Consider the following 19,653-nt stretch of genomic DNA (forward strand, 5'->3'; position numbering starts at 1 on the left):
AGATGGGACAGGACACAGATGTCATGGGTCTCAGGAGTTGGGTGACCAGATGAAATATGAATAAGTTTTAATATAATAATGAAATATGAATAATTTTTAATATAATGATGTCCCATGCAATATTTGAATGTCAGGTAAAAATTAATAATTTTAGTATAAATATGTCTTTTGAAATATTTGAATGTCAGAAAAAAATGAATAATTTTAGTATAAAATATGTCCCATGCAACTAAAAAACTATTTCCATTATTGTCATGGGTTGAATAAGTGTCCTCCAAAAAATTCACGTCCACCCAGAGTATCAGAACGTGTCAAGTTGGAAATAGGGTCTTTATGGATATAATTAGTTACGATGAGGTCACACTGGATGAGGGTGGCCCTAAATCCAATGTCTGGTGCCCTTATAAGAACAATATGTAAAGACGCGGAGACACACCAAGGGAAGGCCACATGAAGACAGAGGCAGGGATTGAAGTGATGCTTCCACAAGCCAAGGAGCCCCAAGGATTTCAGTAGCCACTAGAAGCCTGAAGAGACCAGGAAGGTACCTCCCTCCCTCAGGGCCTCCAGAGGGAGCACAGCTTTGCCCACACCTTGATTTCAGACTTCTGGCCTCCAGAATAGTGAGGGAATACATTTCTATTGCTTTAAGCCTCCCAGTTTGTGCTAATTTGTTATGGCAACCCTAGGAAACTCATACAGTTGTTTATCTGAAATTACCATTTAACTGGGCATCCTGCATTTTTATTTGCTGAATCTGGCAACTCTAGATTACTCCCGGAATCCCTCCAGAGCAGTGGTTACAATGGCCTGCTTAGTGTCCCAGACCTGCCCCTGTGCTCTTTTCCCTGGTGACTCAGGCAGGGCATCTGCAAAGTGCTCGGAGGGGTGGTTGCCCGCAGCAGGCTTTCCTCACCTCCACCTGCACCTCCACCAGCTCCTGGCCTATGGTGGAGTTGTCTGCCCTGCACTAGACCAACCACGTGGGCTGCTGTGCTTGGGCTCCAAGTAGCCGTGGTGGAAATCACACCAGACCCCTCCCTCAACTATTCTGAATTGCTTAAGACCACCTAAGACAGGTAACTGTCTCTAGGGAGTTGACTTTTCCCTGCTACCTACCCGCCTCAAAAAAGGCAAAATGACACAGGTTAAATTTCTCACAAACCTCAACACGTGGTAGGGGGAGAGGGAAGGGACAGGTGCAATTGGATTTGTCCGATTGAGAAAAATCAGATAAATAAATAGAATTCTCCTGACACCCATGTCACGGAGTAAATCCACGCCCACTCCGGCTATTAAAGCGTTCCCGGGGAGACTCTGCCTTCTGGGAACCGTGTCCACTGTCTCCCTCAAGGAGTAAAGTGCAGACTTCCTCTCCGCAGTCCTGAGTGGTGGCTGCTGCTGCTCCCTGTGGCATTTCCAGGGCTCCACGTGGATCCGGGGATGCCGCTTCCCCAGGCTTCCCGCAGCTGTCAGGAGGGATAGGCCTGCAGGGCGCTGAGCTCACCCGGCAGCTGAATAAATGCAGGCTGTCCTCCGTGGGGGGAGTGCTTCCTCAGATCTAATTGCCTGAGGACGATGGGACCACCCACTGTCCTAATTACCCTCCGTTTGCTAAACCCGGAGTCGGGCTCTCCTGTGATGGACTCTGCGTTCCAAAGGAGGAACGCATTAGCTGGGTCTCTCGTCTGTCCTAGACTCACGCAAGGGCCCTGGCTGGCTGCACAGCTCAAAGCCGACCCACAGGGCTCCGGCCACGTGGTGATACCCTCAGTGCCCGCCTCGCTGGGCCCCAGGAATCTCACTCAGCTTTCCCGTGGCAAAGCAGACATCAGCGCCCGAAAGAAAGGTGCCAAGGGGTCCCCTGTAGCCTCACGTGCGACGGCTCCAAACCGGCAGACGTCTAAATCAACGCTCTTCACCTGGAAATGGTACACCCAGCGGCAGCAAGCTCCTCAGGCCTCAAAGGGTACGGGGACTCTGCACGGCTGTTAGGGAAGCTGTGGGTTGCCATGCAGATGTGATGGTCAATTTCATGTGTCCCCTCGGCCGCGCTCAGGGATGCCCAGGTAGCTGATGAAACACGTTTTCTGTCTGGGGTGGGGGGTGTTTCTGCGTGAGATGAGCACTGAGATGGCGAACCTCTGAAAGCAGATGGCACTCCAGCATCGTGGGCGCCACCCAATCCATTGAGGGTCCGGGTGCAACAGAAGGTCGGAGGAAGGGCAAATCTGTTCTCTCTGCTGAGCTGGGACATCCACCCTCTCCTGCTTTCGGACGTCAGTGTTCCTGGTTCTTGGGCTTTTAGATTCAAATGGGGGCTTACAGCATAGCTCCCCTGATTCACTGAGCATGTGTCCGGCCACTGATCAAGGCCAGAAGGGTGACTTTTCTATTCCTAAATCGTTGCTTTCTGGATGCATCGTCTTATTTCTAATTCATGGTCAACGGATGATGCCAGAGACATGAATAGAAACAGCTCCCAAGGACTGCATTCCTCACAGGTGCTCTCACATTCACACCTGTACAGAGGGGTGCCTGAAGCACAGGGAGGTCCAACACACGGCCGAGGGCGCATCCATAGGTAACGGGCAGGGGACTTGGTCCCCGCCTGCCTGGCTGCAAGGGCCCCGTCTGAAGTTCTGACCATGTCACGTACTGCCACAGTGCACGCCCCATGTCGGGGTCTGCAGCGGCCTCGTCCTGTCGTGAACAGTGAACAGGAAGATGTTCTAAAGATGGGCATGCACAGCATCACTCAGCTCCCAGACAGCAGAGGAGCTGGGTTGGAACCTGGGTCCTGAAACCCGCTCCACCAGAAGCAGTGAGTCATCTAACAGGCGTGGGCTGAGGGCGCTGTGCTGGTGCCAAGAGCCCGCGGAGATGTAGCCTCAACTTGAATCTGAACCCCCTTTGGATAAAGCTCAGATTCATCCATTTTATTTTAATTAATCATTCTCCCCATTTGCCGATCTAATCTCCAGAGGAAGTTGGGCCACCGATTTGGACCCGTTGAGAGGGCGAGACCTTCTCAAGAATCTCAGTGCGGGAGCCCCATGCACACCCCAGCCTTCCAGGACCCTCCTCCAACTGCAGGGGGCGCTTTCAAGGCTAAAGCTCCCTAAAGAGCCCTCCTTCCCCCGTTATCATTTTTTAAGGGAGATGTCTGCAGAAAATAAAAAGCCGCTTGGAAGCAGCAGTTTTTTGGAGCAAGAGGCGGCAATCTATGCTGTGAAGCAGCCCTGGGTGGTTCTCCTTGAAGCGCTCTGCCTTTTGGCGTTTACGTGGTCAAAGTCCTCCACCCTTGCCCTTCCACCAAAGCCAGGCTCCGCGATGCCAGGACTCAGCCTGGAGGGGCGTGTACCTCCACCCACTGGGAGACAGAGTCGGCTCCACGGGCACGCGGGCCCCTCAGACGCCCGTGGACGCTGCAGACTCCCGTCTTCCCTCATCACTTGTCAAGCCCCCTCCACTGATTGTATTCAGCCTTCCCGGGCCGTCTTCCACCCGGGCCCAGCAGGTGCCTCCTGCCCCAGGACAGCTGTGCAGGCCCGGAGACGGGCCGCACTCCCGGGCCCCGCTCTGCCCGTCCGCTGGGCGGCTGGCCTTCCTTTTTGCCGGGGCTGATGGAGACCTGCAGGAAGCTTGCAGGAGGCGGTGCCTGGAGAAACAAGAGGCCTTTGAAGCACAAGGTGAACCGGCCTGGCTGTGGTTTACATTCTTTACCTTAATTTTAACAAGTATTTCAGCCCCTTGAAAATTGCTTCTCTAGAATAATAAACAGAGCCCATGTTGAGTCGTGGCTGGATGTCGGTGCAAGGCGGGAGGGGAGCTAAGCTTGGGGGGTCATAACAGTAGCTGGTGAATGCGTGTGTGCCCTTGCGGCGGGGGAGGCAGGGGGCCACTGCAGCTCAATTGGCCCTCATTTTTGGAGATTTGGTGGGATTGGTGTGGCAACATGAGGTTTTGGGTTACACATAGCAAGTGAAACAGTATACAAATAATAGAGGTAGAGAATCATGGAAGAAAGGGAGTGGTGTCTGCCTGTCGGGTCTGTTACTTGTCACTCCAGCTGGTGCCTTTCGGGCTCCTTCCCTCAACCAGAACTCCAGAGGGCCTGTCAACGAGAGAAAGATGCCAGGTCCTGGTCCTGAGAAACAGGGGAGGGACCAAGGGGAATCCTTTCATTCACTGGGTATTTATTAAGCACCTACTATGTGCCGACCTCTGTTCCAGGCCATGGGGATCAGCAGTGAGCAGAAATTCCACCCATGTCCTCCCGTGTGTGGCCCACACCAGCAGCCATGCTGTCCCCGGGAGCAGGAACGGGCTAGAAATGAAGACTCTCGGGCCCCTCCCGCCCTCCAGCAAGGCCCCAGGCCACTGAGTGTGCAGTCAAGTTGAGGACTCCGCTCTGGAAACAAAAGGAGACGCTGACAGGAGACGGCACGTGGCCGCGTCAGAGAAGAGACCTGCTCCGTGGCTGCATGTGGGGCAGCCAGAGTGAGCTCAGCCACTGACCGAATCATTAGCCCCACGTCCATGCAGGAGCGCAGCTGGTCAGCATCCACAGCCTTGACGGGGCGGCCTGGAGACACAGCTCTGCCCCTCCGTGAGGTAGGCAGAATAATGCCCCCGTCGGAATCCCCAGAACCTGTGAACGTGACCTTCCGTGGGGATGAGAACTCTATCAGCCTTGCTCACCACTGTGTCTTCAGCACTTAGCACGGTGCCTAGAACCTACTAGGTGCTTCACAGACACTTGCTGGCTGAAAGCATTGACCCAGGTCCCCAAAATAGACAGCTTCTCAGAGGGCAGATAACCCCAGAAGTCTCCAATAGCTGGGCCAGATCTGACCCTGTGACCTTGAGGAATATTCCACTACCCACATCTGCCCACCTCCCTTGACAGTAAAAGCCAATTTGTAAAATTACCCAACAGCCAGGCAGACAAGCGCAGGGGTTGTTGGCCGCCCCTGTGTGCCAATACAGCGTGAAATACCTGTTTCTCAAGGATCCGGCAAGGGCAGGCTCCTCAGCGGGCTGGTCTTCCTTGCCCCCGGAGGTTTCTAAACAACCCACTGGCCCGAGGCCGGGAAAGAGTTTTATGGAGATTATTGGCATCTTTTCCCAGATGTGTGCTGTCCTCCAGGTGTGAGGCTCCTTGCTGCCCAGCGGGCATCCCTAACCTTCAGAAAAGGATCTTTGCAAGAGTCCTTACCCTTAGCTATAGGGAGGCGGTGAAGAGGTTTGGGGTTTACGGTCTTTGCACGGGCAGGCACCGTCTCACTCACCCTCCCAAGCAGCCTGAAGGGGTGACAGTACTGGGTTAGGGGCTGCACGAGGACTTAGGGAGAACTTGGCTGTGAAATGCTGAGCGCGGGGCCGGCACACGCACCTGTTTGGGTGAGCCCGTGCTCACCCCCCTCATCTCCACCACCACTTAGTTCCCACAACACACACTCCTGTCAGGCGGGAACCACTGAATCCCCATTTCCAGATGAGGCTCAGAGAAGGAAAGGAACTTGCCCAGGGTGGCACAGCTTTCCCACTGATGGAACAAAACCCTAACCTCCTGGGCACGCTGACACTCTATGGCCAGACCCTAGGTCTCCGGCACATCATTTCGTAGCGGGGGTTTGTGGACAGCACGGGTGATGAGCACCCTTTGCCCCTTCCTCAGGCATCGGCTGATATTAGTGTTTACTGTATCGTTCCTAGAACAGAGGTTCTCAAACCTCTAAATCTCAGGACCTCTTTACATCCTTAAAACTGGTTGAAAATCCTAAAGAGCTTTGCTTTTGTGGCTTATATCTGTCAAAATTTACAGAATTCGACAGTAAAATTGATAAAATTTAAAAATATCTTATCCATTAAGTCATGTAAATGAGAACGAGGGTAAACCCATTGCATGTTAACACAAATAGCGTATTTTTGAAAGAAATAATCATGTTTTGCAAAATAGAAAAGTAGTGAGAAGATTCACAGCGTTTTTCATTTTTGCAAACGTGTTTCATGTCTGGCTTAGGAACCAGCTGGGTTCTTTTATCTGCTTCTTCATTTAATCCGGTGCATATGAAACAAGCCTGGCCACACACAGATATGGATTTGGAAATTAAGAGGTAAGTTAATAGTCTTTTTGGATAATTATGGGTATTATTCATTAATACTACACCAAAACTCGACAAGAGGTAGTTCCTTAAAGACTAGTAGCAATGCGGAATCTGAAACCAAATGAATGAACGTTTTGTACTTATTACATTCAATTCTGTTGGTCTGTCCTGAACTTTGCATGGATCTTTTACCCATGCATGATTTTATAACATTCCAAAACATTATGAAGAGGCCCTGGAAACACCTCAAAGTCCAAGGACCACTGTTGATAACTGCTGAACTAGGTTAAAAGCTCCAGAATGGGGTTTACATGCGTTTTCTTTGGCTCTGTGCTTCCTGAAGAAAGGAAGTGGGTTGTGGAGGGTGTTGGCGGGGGAGGGAAGAGGGGGGAGGGGAGGAAGGGAGGGAAGGAAGGGGGGAGGGTGCTCGTTAGTGATACAACAGACTGGACTCCAATTTAACTCCCAGACCAGCCCCAGAGACCTCAGACACCCTTCCACCTGGGTGGGAGGGGAGTCACTGTGGCCTCCGAATAAGCTCTGGTCTCTGCAGACTTTTCCACGACTGCAGAAGTAGCCCAGGCCACTGGTCATTTTCCCTAACACTTCATCCCTTTGATGTGGGATCTCGAGGGGATTTCCAAACCGTACAGAATATGCGCTGTCCTTACCTTGAATCTAGATGTCAGCATTCCTGTAGTCTGACGATCACCTCCTGTATCCATCATGGTCCCACCAGGAAAGCAGCCTCCGCCAGAGGTAACTGAAGACAGTGTCAGGGCGGGAGGGCAGTATTTACAGAGCAAGGGCAGGGCTCTGGGGACCAACCAGGATGGGGAGGTATCCAGAGGCTAACAGGAGTGGGGGGCCATTACCACCTGGGCTGGAAGTGGCAGGGGAAATAACTGGGGAGGCTACAGCCAGGCACGAGGGGTGCAGAGGAGAAGCCCCCCGCCTCTCTCCGCTCCCGCCCTCCAGTCTGCTTCTGGCATGTCCCCTTGGCTGATCCCGACTGGAAGTGTGGGAGCCCCGTCACACAGTCCCTGCAGGGCAGCCTCCCAAGGCACAGAGTGGCACGCAGGATGGATCTGGAGGGGTAAGTGGAGAACAGCCAGTGCGGCTTCCGTGCACCATCATCAGAGTGGAGCACGTGGCCATGCAGCCTCAAAAGCGCTCGTGCGGACAAGCCTCCCGTCTCTCAGCCCTGTCTCAGCCCACAGGACACCCAGCCTGAATGTGGCAATGGGGTCTGCAGGCCCCTCTCTGCTGGCAATCTCCCCCGCCGTTCCCAGCCCGGCCAGTCCCCAGCCCTCCCTCTGACCCGCCATGTACACCCAGGCCGTGTCCTGTTGGCCTCTCCTGTACCATGACTCACCATTATCAGTCCCTTATGGACCAAGCACTGTGTCAGCTAAGCCTCCCATCTGCGCACAGGGAACCAGGAATCAGAGTGGCACAGCACCAGACTTGGGGCATAGCAGCACAGCAGTGAACGGCAGCACTAGACAAGCAGACCCACCGTGTCAGGGGCCACTTGCCAATGCCATGTCCAGCGTGGTGAGGCCAGGGGACCCCACACTGAGTCCACAGAGCCAGCCCCAAGTTCAAGTTCCAACCTTAGGCAGCCTTGGGCAACTCACGTTGCCCACCTTCCCATACCTCCGTTTCCTCGTCTGTGAAACAGAGCCCTTCTGGGCGATGCTGAGACTCCTCCTGCTCTCACCATGCCCAAGCCCAGCGGGGGTTGAAGACACCGTGCCTTTGTCTTCTAGATTTGAGCAAAGCCCCCAGAACCACATCCGCACTCTCAGATTTTGTGGACAGACAACCTGCTGCTTCTCCTTGGCGCCATGCACTTGTTGGGATCGGCAGATGTAAAATTCTGACGTCGCACTTAGAAAACTTCCTCCATCTGGATTTCTGCAACCCACAGGGAATCATTTGCCAAACACATGTTTTACAAAACACGGGCCCACTTCACTGTGACTTATGGAGCTGATAAAATCCACCTTCCCCCTGGTCCCATGCCTTCTGCCCACGCGTGCTTTCTGGCTGGGAAGAGAGGCAAGACCATGCTGGGTGGAGGAGGCCCTTGGCCTCTGTGCACCACGTGGGCTGTGCTGATGCCAGGGCAGATGGCAGAGGACACACAAGGCCAGGCTTTACTAAAAACGTAGACATGTAACATATGGTGCTAATAGAACCCACAACAGGGTCACTGGTACAGTGGAAAATCATTCATTTCTAACGTCAGGCCAACGACTGCTGTCGGGAGGAACGTTTCCGAGTGTGTCCCTGTGTTGCTGCTCACTTTTCTGGGTGACATTCAAGAGAACCGGGGACAGCGACAGTCGGGTGGCTGATGAATTTAGGAAGGCTTTAGAGGGACTGGAATAATGACAGCTGTAAGCACTGCTGCAAAACTTCTCCGTGCAAGGGATTAAAATGCTGGCTTCCTCTGAAATGCAAGTTTTTAAAAATTACTTAGTTTTCTAAAATCGTGGTAAAATATACCTGACATAAAATTTCCATTTTAGCCATTTTAAGTGCACAGTTCTGTGATATTGAGTGCATTCAAACTGTTGTTTAACTGTCACCACCTAGAACTTCTCTAGAACTTTTTCGTCTTCTGTAACAACACCGAACCCACCCTACCCCTCCCCTAGTCCCTGGCAACTACCATTCTACTTTTTTTTTTAACATTTTTTTATTGGAGTATAGTTGCTTTACACTCTTGTGTTGGTTTCTGCTGTACAGCAAAGTGAATCAGTTATACATATACATGTATCCCCTGTTTCTGGATGTCCTTCCCATTTAGGCCACCACAGAGCACTGAGTAGAGTTCCCTGTGCTCTACAGTAGGTTCTCATTAGTTATCTGTTTTATACATAGTAGTATATGTAATGTCAATCCCAATCTCCCAGCTCGTCCCTCCCCCGCTTCCCCCCTTGGTTCTCTACATCTGTGACTCCATTTCTGCTTTGCAAATAAGTTCCTCTGTACCATTTCCGTCCTACTTTCTGTCTCTATGAATTTGACTCCCCTACTACATTATAGAAGTGGAATGCGACGGTATTTGTCTTTCCGTATCTGGCATATTTAACTTGGCTTGATGTCTTCAAGATTTATCCATGTCGTAGCATCTGTCAGTACTTTGTCCCTTTCTAAGGCTGACTAATATTCCACTGATAGATTCTCAGCGTGTCTATGGACTTAGAATATTGAAACAAAACAGATCTCTTTAAATAACAATGGTCTTGCCTGAAAGTCGACAGGTGATGGGTAAAGCTCCGGGGGACTGAATTTACTTGCCCAGAGTCAACCAGGAGGGCTGTATAAATTCAAGACCACCACTCGGATAGCCTAACTCAGCTGCCCCAGTATTATTCTGTGCTCACTTACATGGGCACACATGCTTCCTACAAAACACACACACACACAACTAATTTCATAAGTTATCTCAAAATCAAAGCAGACCTCAGTGATCATTCATAGCTCTGAAACACGTGGCCTACTGGCTAGTCTTTGGAGTGTTGCTTGAAACGGAGATTTATTACAGAAAGAGAAGCCCATACAGAACCGTCCCTGTCATCAGTGTGACTACTGATTCTGAAGTAGGACATCATTAGAAATGACCAATGATGAAAAATGATGCAGGAGTGGAACAGAGAGGCCGAGCAGGGCAGGAGCCAGCCGAAGATGAGACACATCTTCTTCAGCCTGTTGGTCCATCCACCTTCAGCCAATCAAGAGCTTTCTTAGGACAATCGGACAATCTGAATAAGAGCTGTAGATTAGCTCAGAGTTGTGTCAGTTTTAGTTTCCTGATTTTGATTATTGTACTGTGGTTACAGAAGAGAATCCCTCATTTTTAGGAAATGTACATGGTAGTATTTAGTGGAGAGGCAGATCTTATATGCAGCTTCCTCCGTGTGTTGGGGAGGGGATACAGCAAAGAAGGTAAATATTCATATTTGGGGAACCTCAGAGAAGGGCATCTTGAGAACTTTTATGCTCCTCTTCCATTCGTCTGAAATCGTGTCAAAAAAAAAAAGAGGCTGTGTGGTCTCCAAGGGACACCTGCACAGAAAACAGACAAGTAATTCAAGAGCAGGGACGGAGAGTGAGAGGCTTGGTGGAGCCGGTCGTGGAACGGACTGGCCGCCGGGAGACTGAAAGTCCAGAAGAGGCTGCACCCATGATGCTGTCCCCGCATCACTGGCTTCTCCCAGCCCCGCTGTAAGTGTCATGGTTTGAATCATCGAAGCCACCCCTCCCTCTACTGCGATATTGGCAACAGCCCGGGAACAACCCACACGCCCCACACGTGTTGACAGCTTGGAGAATGTGTAAGTGTGGAGTGTTTTCCGTGTCGATGACATGGCACACGCAGAGTTAGAGTGTGTACACTTAAGAGCACATGGGTCCTGTTGTTTCATGGACCCTACACAGTAGTCATGGGTGAAATACTTCCAAGAGCGGCCACCCCACCCCAGGTTTTTTAATATAAAACATGTTATGTAATACAATTTTAGCAAATTCCCTGTGCAGTAACACTGGCAGGATCTTGAAGATAACATGAGGATAACAACCCTCTCCCATCACCACTTGGACGGAGTGTTCCCTCAGCGCTGGGGCTGCGCTAACCACTGCTGTTTCTCACTGCAGGGAGGGGCTCAGAGCTGTGGGTACTTTTGCATCCCCCAGGTTACTCACTGGGGCACAGCAGAGCCAACGTATGTCTCCTTTGACGCCAGAGGTTATCTCGATGTGACACGATGTCACCACCCCAGCAAGTCATGCTGCCCCACACCCACCATCAGTTCGTGTCTACACTGCATTAGGTACCGGGTGGAATCCAATCAGCTGCAACTTAAGGTCCCTTTGTTCCATTTCTCAAGGGTCACTGCCAGGCCCACAGTGTCTGGACAGCCCAGCTCTCCCACAGGTAGAGCCGTCTCTGTCCACATGGTGTGAGGCCACCATGAGAACTGGAGCAGCCACCTCTTGCTGTCGTGTCCAGTTTGCAAGACCTCAGAACTGGACCTTTGCCTTTCTCAACATCTGCTCAAGATGCACCGGTGACCGATGCATCAATCTCAGGCAGAGCGCTTTTAGATAAGGGCAGGGGGGCATCTTAAACCTCCGCATTGACAGACTTCCAAGATGGTTGTCAAATACGCATGGTTATCCATACTGTCGTTTCTATGTTTAACTTCGCTTTCAGAAGTTTAAGAAATAACAATATCAATTCAGGTATGCTTGGGAGCCAAAGAAAGACACACCTGCTGCTTCTCCAACTCAGACCCACACCTTTCGACAGATGAGCACAGCTGTCGGACCTTGGACTCAACTCTGCTCTGTAGCAGGTGGCTTCCTTCTTGGTGGAAATGACTTTCTGTCTCCCTGTCTGTGTCCTCTGGCCACACCGGCCCATCCCCCCAGGCCTGGGTCAAGGGCATTTCCTCCCTCCTCCTCCCTCCCGTGGGGACAGAGCTGGCCTTGGAGACCACAGCACACGGCACTTCTCTCAGGGCTGGTACTTCAGACGTACAATGTCAATGTCATCTCTCCGCCTCCTGACCGGACTCTGAGCTTCTTGCTTGCTGACCACAGACTGTGTGGGTCTACAGGGATAATGAGTGTACAAAACAGGCATGGTGTTTGTTTTCTGGGAATCAGTGGATTTTATATTTCTGCCAAAAGTTATACATGGGCGATATTACATATATACATTAGGCAACTAAATTTCATCTCACTTGCCCGCTCTGATGGACAAGAAGTGGATACAGGCATGTTGTGTGGAGAGAATTGTGGGGCTGCTCCTGGCGTCTGCAGGGAAGAGCGGGGCGGGGTGGAGCAGTGGTGTCCACCCTGCTGGACGGACAGGCCAGCAGCCATGACTTCCTGTGCCTGAGGCCCAATACCTGCAGCAGGGTGGACACGCCCACCTTTGAACTCTAACTGGCTTGTTCCTAACCACCCCCACCCACCCGCGTCCCTGGGGTGATTGAATGCAGAGCTTCTCCAAGAGCAGCCTGCGCCTGAATCGCCAGGCACATCTGGTCGAGATGCAGGTTCTAGGGCAGCGTGTGCAGGTGGCGCTGAGATTCTGCATTTCTATCCCGCTCCCAGGTGATGGCTGAGGACCACCTCACCTGCGGGGTAGTGAGACTCTAAAGTAAATGAATAAAGAGACCTTCACAAGAGCCCCGCACACTCTAACAATCAAAGTGACACTCTCGCCCCCCTGCTACTGAAAGCGGGGGGCAGCTCAGGGCCCCCATCTCTGTCCTCCGTCAGTCTGCCTGAGCAAACCCCCTCTCCTCTGGGACACAGATGGGTCACACTCTAACCCCCTGCAGCCCCAGCTAGAGGTGCTGGACGCCTCCACGCAGCCCTCCCGACCACTCTTCCGTCCTTTCCTCCGTCCTCTCTCCCTGGGGACTGGCCACATGCTCTGTGTCAGTGGCCCCTGCTCTCTGGCTTCCGGCTGGGGACTGGAGAGGGGGAAGTGGGACCCTCTCCTCCCTGAATGATATGCTTGTCTTCTGGGGAACGTCTGCGATGCGCAGGACGCAGAGTGCCAGCCCACGGTAGGGCCCGAGGAGGGAGAGCTGAGGCTGTTATCCTAACTCTGTGTTCCTTTTAGTTTACTTATTTGTATTATATTTTACTTGTTCTTTCTATTAAACCTATTAAGTTCTAGCTCAGGTCCCTCCTTCATGAAGCCTTCCTGGATTATTTGAACCTTCAATAACTCACTCACTTCTTTTAACTCATTCAAAAAATAATGTAGTCCCTTATTCTGAGCCATCTTGTCTCTTTTCGTCCCATTGCTTCTAAGGATCAGTCTGGGCTCCACAACTGGACAAGAGGCTCCAATTCACCATCCAGCCTTGCACGTCTCCCATGTCCACGGCGCCTGGCACACGCTGGGATGTACTGCTGACCTCAGGGAAACTTCTCTGGTGGGGCAAACTACAAATGCATCTGGAACTCAAAGAATGCAAATAAATACTTGGAGAAAAATCTATTTTTATGGGTGTTTTCTATTTTCATAATAAATAAGTATTGGGGGAATATCTAAAAACAATAAAACATTTTGAAAAGTCAACTTCTAAAGATAGCTTTTTTGGGATATAATTTATATCCCATACAATTCATCCACTTAAAGTATAAAATTCAGTGATTTTTAGTGTCTTCACAGAGTTAAGCAACCATCAGCACAGTTAATTTTAGAACTTTTTTTTTCAGCTCAAAAGGAAGCCCCCTCCGTATGAGCAGCCCCTTCCCTTATCTTGCTCTTTGGTTTTGAGCATAGATTTAGAAAAGAAAGCACGAAAAGGACACTGCAAATGTAAATTCCTCAAGATGCATTTCTGTTTGCGTTGCCTTGTAATCTTGATTACCGTTTTTACTGTCTGTGTTTCAGGAAGACTGAATTCAGATGGCATGAAAATTCACCCGGTTTTGCCACGTTCCCGTTCACCTGCCTCCTTGCACACCTGAGTTCTGGAGCCTCATCCTTCCACTAGAGGGCGTGGCGTCATAGATGCCAACTGTGCCACCTGGGCTGTCCCAGTGTTCTGACCTCAGCCCTTGAGAAGGTACGAGCTTGTTCCTACTGGTCTGGAATGAACTTAAGAGCTCTGCCCCCTGTGTTGTAATGGAACTGGGAAGGGAGCTTTCATTTATGAGCCAACTACAGACTTGATTGTTTCACAAGGTGAGAGGTGGACACAAAGAAAATACTGTGCATTGGTGATGCGGGTGACAGTAATAACCCAGTCATTTATTGAATATTCGCAATGTGCTTGGCGTGGCGCTAAGAACATTACATACGTATCTTACTTAATCCTCCCAACATCCTTCTGAGAATGGACCTTATTATTTTGCCCGATTTGCTGATAAGGAAGCTTAGAGAAAGAGCTTTAGAAACTTGCCCAGAGGATCCTTCCTGATCTTTGGGTCAGTATAGGTATCTGTTTGGATCGAGGGAGAGGTCTGAACTGGATGACCTTCTGAAGTCTTTGAAGCTGCAGAATTTAAGAATTCGGACTTCTACGAAAACTGAATCATAGGATAGCCCTCGAATAAAAAGATTGGATCCTTTTAAACCAAACACACAGGGGAGAGGTGCATTTGTGGGGAGTGGAAAGAGCCTATTTTCGATTTAAGTCATAAACATATGACAGTGTGTGTTGAAATGAGAGCTCTACACCTCAGGGAACCCGTCCCCAATCAGCCTGGATGGATCTGATCCCAGTAACGGCCAAGTCCTTAAGGTCTTACGTTCTGACAGGACAGTGCCCACCTGGAGGTCCCACCTGTCCTCAGGTTTCCTGTCCCCCACCTGCAGCATGGGGCCCAGGAGCAGCCAGCAGCCCTCCATCTCCGGCCCAGGCCCCCTCGCTATGGAATTCATGTTATTAATTTTAAAGATGTGGATGTGGTTAGTGGCAACTTCCCATGTGGCCCAGAGCAGCCTCCATTCCAGGCTCCCAGGGTCAGGAGGTAGGACTCCAGGTGTAGAAAGGAAAGGGGGACAGGAGCCCCTTCTCACTTTTAAGTGGGGTGCACCTCACTTCCACAGCAGTGATGCAAGCTGGAATATAAAACCTCTGCTGCAGTTGAGGTCTTGAGGTCTACACAAACACCTGTGAGCCCTTCAAGAAACCCCCTGTTTCTCCATAGAACCTGTGTCCTTTACAATGTCCCTCCCCCCATGAGACGTCCCGATCGCCTCAGAGTATGTGGCCACTTCTGGAGTCCAAGAGCATCCCAGACGGTATGGCCACATATGACCCATCTTCCATGCCACCTATTATTGTTAGATAACGTTATCTTCAGGAAAAAAAAAAAAAACCTGTAAGAGTCAGATAAGCACTGCCAACAATTTATAAGATACAAATAAGCAGAAGAGGAAAAAAATCATTACCAAAGAGAACCACCTGGGAATGTGAAATGGGGCCGCCACTTTGGAAGAGAGCCTGGCAGTTCCTCGAACTGTGAAACCTGGAGCAACCACGGGATACATCGGCTCTAGCCCTCTGGGCTCCCCACTCCCTGGTCTGGACCCCAGGCGCTGGCACGTTCAGTCCCTGCTCAGCGACCACTCCGTCGGCACCATTTTAACCAGCACTGAATTATCCCACCAGACACGGAACACAAGGGTGGGTCCTCACGGCTTCAGGACCCGTCGCTGTCCACTGGAAAGTCATTCGTGCCCCAAATCAAGGAGATTGTGACCAGGACCTCAGCCCAGCTTCCTTGGGGCTAGAAGGTGCCAGTGTCCTCAGCCCTGGAGTCTTTCTTCAGGTCCGTGGCTGTTGGTCCAGCTGCCACGAGCTAATGACCTCAGTGGATGCAGCAAGGTTCCCGTGCCTTAATGACCTGGCGTGTGTGTGTGTGTGTGTGTGAGTGTGTGTGTATGTGTGAGACATGGGCAGGTGTGTGGCTACAAGGATAAAAGCTGACCTACATACGCTCTATAGCAGGTCCTGTCCGGCGTTCCCTCACCAACGGACACCAGGGCCGTGCAACACAACCGCCCACTGCAGGCCGTCAGCAGACAGGCCGAATGAAGGGCAGTCGTTATCACAGCGAGAGGCCGACTGCCAGGCACCCCGCCCACCCCCGAGACCCGTCTCCGCAATGGAAACCCTGCCGGGCAGCACAGCATGAGCCCAGGTAACAGCCCCACGTGGGACTTCTGGGCCTCCCAGACTCGGCCGCTCCTGGGATCGACAGGGTCCACTTACCCCAGCGCGAGCAGTTGGGTGGGGAGGTGCTGCTCAGAAGGGTGGGTGGGGATGCTGGCATCAGGAAGCCCTGGGCCTCAAACCTTACTCCGCGGCTGTGTGACACTGACAATTCACATAACCTCTCTGAGCTTCACTTTTCTCAACTGCAAAAGGGGGTTTATGCTACTTTCTCTTTTTTTTTCAGAAATAAGAATTTTTTTCAAATTTTTATTGGAGTATAGTTGCTTTACAACGTTGTGTTAGTTTCTACTGTACAGCAAAGTAAATCAGCTATACAGATACGTATACTCCCTCTTTTTTGGATTTCCTTCCCATTTAGGTCACCACAGAGCATTGAGTAGAGTTCCCTGTGCTATACAGTAGGTTCTCATTAGTTATCTATTTTATACATAGTATCGATAGTATATATGTGTCAATCCCAATCTCCCAATTCCTTCCACCACCACCCCTTTCCCCCTTGGTGTCCATATTTTCTTTAAAGAGCTGTCATGAGTGTGAAATGAACAAATGCCTAGATAGTGAGTAAATGAATGAACGATACTGATTGCACCTGTGTGTGCTGCACGCCAGGCTCCGTGTTAGGAGATCACATGCTCACACACACTCACACTCACACACTCACACACTCAGGGATGTTTATTAAGCTCCTGCTCTGTGTCTGGTATCCCCCCCAGGGATGCAAAAGTGGATACCACCACTCCCTGCCCTCTTATAGGTGACAGTCTAATGCAAGAGGCAGAAAAACAAGCAAACAAGTAAAGTAAAGAAAGCAAGAGATAAATCATGTGTTTTCAGTAGTGGCAAGTGCCACAGAGAAAAATAACCAAAGCAAATCCGGGTGAGGAGATGGAGGGTGATCCACTTGGAGGTGGCTCTATTTTTAGATGTGGGAGGGTCAGGGAAGGCCTCCTGAGGGAGGTAGCACCTGGGCCCAGACCTGAACAGCATGAGGAAGGCAGCCACGCAGGGCTCTGGAGGGAGGGCATCCCAGTGCCGGAGCCATGGTTACAGAGGTGCTCAGAGGGACGTCATCCCGTGATCAGCCGCTCAGGCCAGCAGCCCAGGCACGCCGCCCCTGCATCCCAGCTCTGATGCCAGGCGCTTCACTTGGAGACTCGCCTGGCACCTTCTGGCCCTGAAGCGCCCTCTTGCCCTTAGGGACAAGATGGCTGTACTGGCAGGGCCAGCTTGAGACTGCACCTGGATGTGATTTCTCCCTGGTGTTAATTGGCAGGGGGTGGGAGGCGGGAGAGGGGAAAACAAAATAAAGCTTCAAAGGCTTGGCTGTGCCTGAGTTAATGCCCTCGCTGCCCTCGTGGCACAGCATTGGGGCTGAGAGAGGATGCTCACAGCAGCCTCATCATCTCGTTAAATCAAATTACCGGGTGCAGTGGGAGTGCCGAGCACCCCGGGAGGTGTGCTTCCCTGCTGGTCATGAATAGCCTGTCTTGTTTCCCTTAAAAAATAATTTTTTTAATGTCTTGACAAAACACCTCTCTCTTCCGGCATTTCCAAAGTTAGCAAAAATTGAGCTCCAAGCAGCAAAAAACTAAATTGGTGTGTAGTTTGCATTTTCCATTTCCTTCACTTCCATCTTCCTGCCCTGTTGGAAGGGAACAGGAAGCAGTTAATGTCACAGGGGAAGGGGCTCCTGCCAAGCTGTGGCAGGTCCTTTGTTTCTTTGGCCTCGGTTTCTCGGAAAGCGCATCCCCGCAGCTCCCCAGCCCACCTTGCCCAGGAAAATCTATGGTGGGTCCGTGTCCCTGGCCATTTTCATTTCTGTTGCTCTTTTGTTATCTTTCGGGATTTTGCCCCCAGCTGTCAATAGTACGTCCCGGGGAGGTTTTCTCCCAGGAGCCGTGCCTACAAATGGCTCAGGGCGAGTCCGGCTTTCCGGCTTTCCGAGGTGACGGCCCAGGGCCAGACCGTCAGCGGCTTCTGTGCACGATGAACCTGTCGGTGGCAGCGCAGGCCTGAGTTCTGCCGCTTTCCCCTGTGGACCTTTGATACTGAACTTATCAAGGGGGAGGGGTGAGGAGGGGTGGCCAGGGAGGGGCTTGTCATCCTCTGTCCACCCCCGGACCGCAGAGAGCAGGAAACAGGAGTCCAGAGCAGATATCAAAGGCCAGAAGTTTCTCAACATCATGGAGAGGAGCAAGGCCCAAACTCGCCGCTGAGTGTGCCCCCAGGATGGGGCTGGGCGGGCACCAGCTGAACTGAGGAAGCTGACAGGAAGGAGACAGAGCTGGCGCTACAAGCTCGGGAGCCCAGGGCTGTCGGAGGAGAGTGAGCCGGGGCGGGGGGCCCACTGTCGTTCTCGTCCAGCCTGCTTCCCTCCACCTTCTTACTCAGCCCTTGCATTCTGAATGCATCGTAGCTCTGTGCTCTTCTGTTCAGGCTGTGCCCTCTGCCCAGAATTCTCTTCTCTAGCTCCTTCTGTTCCTCATTGAGCCTCTACCTTACCACCCGGTTTTACCTCCCAGCACATCCCCCGACAGTGGATTCACATGGAATTGTCATTGCCCGTCTCTCTCTGTCTCTTGCACTGGAGTGCGAGCCCGGAAGAGCAGGAACTGTTCCCTCCTCACTGTGCACCCTCAGTGTGAGACTCAGAGTGCTTCATCCTCACGTGTCTTGCCTCATGGTTGCGATATGGCTGCGGCAGCTCAGAGCATCTTATTCTCTCCCGATAGCGTCCCAAGAAGAAAGAGGCCTCTCTTGAATGTCCCTGCCTTACATAAGGGGGTGAAAATATTCCCCAGAAGCAGACTTCTGTCACATTGGTCATAACTGAGTCAAATGGCTCCCCCAAACATTGAAAGTGTGGGTGGAAGGAGGGAGGAAAAGAGGGAGGGAGAGAAGAAGTGATAAAAGAATGGAAGGAAGGAAGGATAAAATGATGGCTGGGCAAATGGAAGGATGGGAGGATGAAAGGATGGGTGGATGGAGGATGGATGAATGGATAGATGGATGGATGGATGGATGGATGGATGGATGGAAAGACGCAGGGATGGGGTTTCTTCCTCAGTTGCTCTTCATGCATGCTTCACTGTGATTATGTATTGTAAGTTCTATGGGGTTTGTGACCAAGAAGATAGCAAATGGGAGACTTGGATTCCAGTTCTGGTCTTGACCTGATAAAACACTTTCAGAAAGGCAGAAAGTCTGCCCCAGACCTCCTCTGCCTTTCCACTTCCTTGGATGGCCCTGGGGTCCAGCCAGTTTCCCACTCAGAAACCCCACTAGACGCTCCCCATAGCAGGTGGTACGAGTTGTCTCGGCAAAGTCAGACCTTCCCCCTCGTGTGCTATAGCAGGTCCACCTCCCACGGTGGAGGCTGTGACCCTAGGTGCTCTCGTTTCCAGGCTCTCCTGTAATTAGGGAGGGTCTTATGACCCAGTTCCCACCAAGAAGGCATAAGGGAAATGCAAACAGAAACCCCCTTCCCCACATCTGCTTTGGATGCTGTCATGAGACAGGATGTGATACCTATGTCTGGGGCTGCCGTCCTGTAGCCTGAGGACGAAATGCCAACAGGCTGAGGAGGGACACGCCTGGGCCTTGATAACATCGTGAAGCCACTGAACAAACCTGGAACTCCCTGTGTGCTTCTCTAGACAGAGATAATTACCTAGCTTGTTTATACGACTGTTAGTCAGATTCCTGGTCACTTGTAGCTGAGACATCACACTAAACCTCCCTTTGGAAGTGGCTGTGACGTTGGCAATTGGAGCCTTCACAAAGACTCGGAAATCAGGATGGCTGCTAGGGGA

The 19,653-nt window shown here is 51.4% G+C and overlaps 1 long non-coding RNA gene across 1 annotated transcript; it reads left to right on the plus strand.

The window, feature by feature from the left end:
* The first annotated feature begins 4,239 nt into the window (after nt 1-4,239).
* On the plus strand, nt 4,240-15,717 carry LOC308606020. Its single transcript, XR_014013758.1, has 4 exons — nt 4,240-4,617; nt 6,029-6,122; nt 13,549-13,723; nt 15,611-15,717. It is a non-coding gene; the product is annotated as an uncharacterized lncRNA (long non-coding RNA).
* The last annotated feature ends 3,936 nt before the right edge of the window (nt 15,718-19,653 follow it).

This window comes from Mesoplodon bidens, assembly GCF_964165515.1.
Source record: "Mesoplodon bidens genome assembly, chromosome: 18".
Classification (NCBI taxonomy): domain Eukaryota; kingdom Metazoa; phylum Chordata; class Mammalia; order Artiodactyla; family Ziphiidae; genus Mesoplodon; species Mesoplodon bidens.